At 43.1% G+C, this 5,241-nt stretch overlaps 1 pseudogene across 1 annotated transcript; it reads left to right on the top strand.

Annotated features, from left to right (window-relative positions):
* Positions 1–2,250: 2,250 nt before the first annotated feature.
* Positions 2,251–2,776, top strand: LOC307096731 (cyclin-dependent kinase 2-associated protein 1-like; annotated as a pseudogene). The gene is made up of 2 exons: positions 2,251–2,355; positions 2,514–2,776. The product of its transcript is annotated as a cyclin-dependent kinase 2-associated protein 1-like (transcript).
* The last annotated feature ends 2,465 nt before the right edge of the window (positions 2,777–5,241 follow it).

Raw genomic sequence — 5,241 nt, 5'->3', positions numbered from 1 at the left:
CTTGAAGGAGAAGAGACAATAGTCCAGAAGAAGTTTGTGAAGCAATAATGCTAGATAATGCCAACAAAATTAATGAAATCATAGATCCAGGAAGCACAGAAACCACCAAGCAGGATATACACCATGAAGTTATATCTAGACCCATCAATGTCAAACCTCTTCAGAGAAACCGAAGACTTTAAAAATCTTGGAAAAGTCAGAGGCAAAAAGGAACTTAATGACAGAGGAATAAGGATAAAAATGACTGTGACCTGTTTGTCAGAAAGAATCCATAAAGAGGGTGGATTGAAACATTTAAAGTGTTGAAAGAGAAATCCCACCAATTTAAAATTCTATATACAGAAAAATATAATTAAAAAGCAAAGAGATAAAGACTTTTCCAGACAACAAAGAGTGAGTTTTCTGGTCATCAAAGGCTTGACCTGTAAGAAATGTTAAAAGTCTCTTCAGGCAGAAAAAAATGATAGAAAAATGTGGATCTACATTAGAAAATAAGAATAATAAAGAATAAATAAAGTAAAATAAATTATTATACAGGTTTAAAAGTACTTAATAATTTTAAAATATATCTGTTTAAAATAGTAATAATGAATTTGGTGATTATAGTATATGGATAGTTGAAATGAATGACAGTAATGTCATAAGAGATGAGAATAAGGAATTGGGAGTACACATATAGAAGTACAGTGTTCTTTACTAGTATAAATAAATTACTTGAAAACACATATTATAAAATTTTCCAACAATATAAACTATTGGAATAGCTAAAATATATATAAAAAATTAAACTTAGCAATCCACTGTCTGATAACAATGTGGAACAACAGAATCATGGAACTATTGCTGTTGGGAATCCAACATGATATAGCCACTTTGAAAACCATTTTGGTGGTGTATTACAAAGCTAAGATATAGTCTCACCCTACCATCCATTAATTGTGCTTTTAGGTTTTACCAAACTGATTTGAAAATTTATGCTGCCCCCCAAAAAAGAACAACAACAACAACACCTACACATGAATGTTTACAGCAAATGTATTCACAGTTGTCCCAAACTGGAAGAATCAAGGTATCTTTCAATAGGTGAATGGATAAACAAAATGTGGTACACTCACACAGTGGAATACTATTAAGTAATGAAAGAAAATGAGATACCAAGCCCCACAAAAATATGGATAACGTGAAGATTTTTTAGCTTAGTGAGACTACTCTGTATGATACTGCAGTGTTAGATACACAATACTCAACACTTGTCAAAACTCATAGAAACTTACAGCAGAAAGAGTGTAACTTAAATATATGCATTTCAAGAAATTTTAGTTAAAATGCAGACCCTGAGAAAGAAATCTAACTGGTTTACAAATGTATAAAATAACTGAATGGGTTGGTAAATAAAATGGAGCATATACGATTAAAGGCAAATATAACTGCATATAAATACTTTAGTTGTTAAATTTGTTTCCAATGGAGTAGAGGTTAACAACTTAAAAACCACTATATATCTATCTATATCTATATCTATATCTATATCTATATCTATATCTATATCTATATCTATATCTATATCTATATCTATATCTATATCTATATCTATATCATCTATATCTATATCTATATCTATATCTATATCTATATCTATATCTATATCTATATCTATATCATCTATATCTATATCTATATCTATATCTATATCTATATCTATATCTATATCTATATCTATATCTATATCTATATCTATATCTATATCTATATCTATACAAAGAGAGGAAATATGCAAATTAGGCCAGGACGCCATACTGCGTCATGACCAGCCAGGAGGAGGCTGTGCAGGCAGCATTGGGAGCAGGAGGAACTGGCACCAGCGTTTTCAGTCGTCCTCAGGGTCAACCTCAAGGGGACAGGCCGGGCACCAGGACCAGCGCTGCCGGCACTTGAATGTGAGCGGACAGAAGCAAAAAAGACCTTCACGGCCTGTCCAGGGCGGGTTTGCATTTAAAAACAAGTGGGGTTGTCCGGAGCTGCGGGCATTGACAGCCACAGCAGCCCCACCCCGGCAGCAGGGAGCAGGGCTGCGGCTCGGGGTGTGGGGAGTGAGGGCCCTGCAAACCCGAGGCTCTGGCTGCGAAAGGTCAGCTAATGTCAGCTCCGAGGCGGGCGCCATCCGGGAGCCGGTGGGACAAGAGAAGGCTGAAGGGGAACGATACTCCCGAGAGCAGACTGAGGAGCAGCGGGCAGCCTTGAAGAAACAACATGAAGAAGATCACTCATCATGAGAAGGAGATGGAGCGTCTGCAGAAAGAAACTGAGCAGCACACGCAGAACATCCAGAAACGGAAAGATCGTGATACTGCGGCGGTGCCAGGTGAGGAGCAGCCATAGGTGCCAGTGCTGCCCAGCCGTCACCCACACAAAGTGCGGTGCTCAGCGGGCGTGCAGACGGCCGGCCTCGCTGCCACCCGGGAGGGGGGGCGGGGAGGGGAGGGTGTCTTACAAACCGAACTTCCTTCAGCCAGCTGGCGACGTCCTCCCAATACCGCCAGCTGCTGAGTGACCAGGGACCACCATCTCTAGGCTACACGCAGGGAACAGGGAACAGCCAGGTGCCCCAGAGCAAATATGCTGGGCTGCTGGCCTTCATCCAAGGGTGGGGAAGGAGATCTGCCCCGTGGCCTCGGGCAGCAAGAGCGCGATGGAGAGACTGAAACGAGGCATCACCCACGCCAGAGGGCTGGTGCGGGAGTGCTTGTCAGAGGCGGAGCTGAACTCCAGGTCCTAGGCTCTGTGTCAGCACGAAAGGCTTTCCATCTTCTTCCAAGAAGTGACAGCTCATGACCCCCCCCCCCCCCACACACACACACACCTCCCGCTCGTCCCCTTCAGATGAAACTTGGTTTCAAAATGGTAACAGCTTGGTTTCTCCTCCCCGTGCCTCTCCCATGGCTCCTCAGGCTCCCAACCTCCCATCGCTGAGATGGAGAAGAGATTTTTGCAGCTATTAGGTTTACATATTAGTTAGGGCGTTTTGTGTGTTTTTTTAAAGCATTGATTTACATGATGCGCGTCAGTTACCTATCACAGCAAACTGTAGTTGGCCTCCCTGATGCCGATGTTTCTCTTCTGGATACATTTCCGTTACTCACATGCTCTTTGTTTCTCTTCTGAGCTGATCCAACTCTGAGGGCTTGTTTCAGCAAGTCCTGAGGCAGCGCTTTAGTCTTTAGTCGCCACACAGTATAAATTCTGCTCAATGTAACTTTTTTTTTCTTAAGCATTTGCATGACTATTAGTACTTTGAAGTCAATCTTTAAAATGCACAAGTTATAAATACAAAAGAAAGAGCACCTTATCGAACTTCGCCTGACAAGGACCCCTGAAATTTCCCCTAAGGATGTACATGGATTTCAGTTCCGCCTTTCCCATCAGTGGATCCAAACATCTGGAAAAAAGTGACTAATACTGTTTGCATCTTTGTATGTATTTATTACTTGATGTAATAAAGCTTATTTTCATTAACAACAACAACAAAAAGAAACTGAAAGTTCATGCTGATGGTTAAGTGCACACAGTTCCCCGTAGAATGGCTACATACTGTCCACTTCTATGAAGACATAGTTCTGGTAACTAACATCTATCTGTGCTGCCAACAGATTATAATAAATTGTGATCAGTGGAAAAAAACAAAACAAGTGGGGTGACGTTGGAATTACCCAAGCGTGCCCCCAACCCTTCACCTGCCCAGACGCCTAGGGTTCCTTTACAGCTGGGCTGAGCCCAGTGCCGCCCAGTGGTCTGGACAGCAGGCCTGACCGCCTCTCTGGTTTGGCCCAAACATCTGAAGTTTGCATTAGCTGCCGACTTAAGAAATTGGAGCATTCACGTAAAATCAGGATTCCCCACTTCTCTTCCCAAAGTGGCCGATTGGGCTACCAACCAAGGGTGGTCGGTGTCACTTCAACCCTAAGAGGAACCCCCAGCTTGGGGGTGTGTTGAGGAGGAGGCTATCTGTGCAGACAGCTCAGTTGTATAAACTCCTGCTCACTGTGGCACTGCCCAACAGTGTGGCCGCTCAACTGTGAGGCAGCGCAGCCATGAAACAGTGCGGCTGTTAAATGAGGCCCCTCCCCAGCTTTCTGGGGCTCCACCTGCTCCAACCCAGTGCACCCCACTCTGCCCCAGTGAGAGAGCTTCAGTGTTTCAGCTCCAGCAGACAGAACACGTCCCAGCAGAAAGGGAAAGTGTAGCCCTGGCTGGTGTTGCTGAGTGGATAGAGCCTCTGCCTGAGGACTGAAGGGCCCGGAGTTCATTTCCCCGTCAGGGCACATGCTTGGGTTGTGGGCTTGATCCGCAGTGTGGGGCAAGCAGGTGACAGCCAATCAATGATTCTCTCTCATCATTGATGTTTCTATCTCCCTCCCTCTCTGAAATCAATCTATATTAATAAAAGGGTAATATGCTAATTAGACCAAACAACTTCCGGACAACTTTCGGACATCCTTTCGGACAAAGCCATGGTGGTGGGGCCGAGGTAGAGGCAGTTAGGGGGATCAGGCCAGCAGGCAGGTGAGTGGTTAGGAGCCAGTGGTCCCAGATTGCGAGAGGGATATCTGACTGCCGGTTTAGGCCTGATCCCTGGGGCCTAAAGGGATCAGGCCTAAACCAGCAGTCGAACATCCCCCAAGGGGTCCCTGATTGGAGAGGGTGCAGGCTGGGTGGAGGGAACCGCCCCCCCACACACACACGAATTTTGTACACCAGGCTACTAGTTTATAATAAAATTAAAGAATTAGTTAAATCAATGGCAAATAGAGGGAGCTAGGTTTCTCTCTGTTAGAGAAAGGGTTAACAGATAAGCAAGGGAAGGAAACTAGAATGATTTATTTGTATTAGAATTGAAATATCCATTGGAAATCATGTTTAATATAGATACAGAGAGAGACTATTTAAATATAGATAATATAAATCTGTATATAAATGGTTAGCAAGCACACATATATTTCCTAATTTTCTTAGCTGAGAGACTGGAGAAACAATGGCAGCCTGTAGCAGTGAGCACACTTAGTGCCCAGGTCTTGGTTTATAATACTGTATTCCTATAAGAAGCACAAATTCTCCTTAGAGAATTGGCTGATTCTAGGACTCAGGCTTGGAATATATAAGATAATCCTGGAGTATCTTGTGGTGTCAGAATGTGAAGAAATACTAAAAAACAAAGCAACAAATGAATCATAATGATGACTACTT

Source organism: Cnephaeus nilssonii, assembly GCF_951640355.1.
Source record: "Cnephaeus nilssonii genome assembly, chromosome: 3".
Classification (NCBI taxonomy): Eukaryota; Metazoa; Chordata; class Mammalia; order Chiroptera; family Vespertilionidae; genus Cnephaeus; species Cnephaeus nilssonii.
Note: the sequence above shows the minus strand (reverse complement) of the source record. Positions and strands in the feature narration are given on the sequence as shown.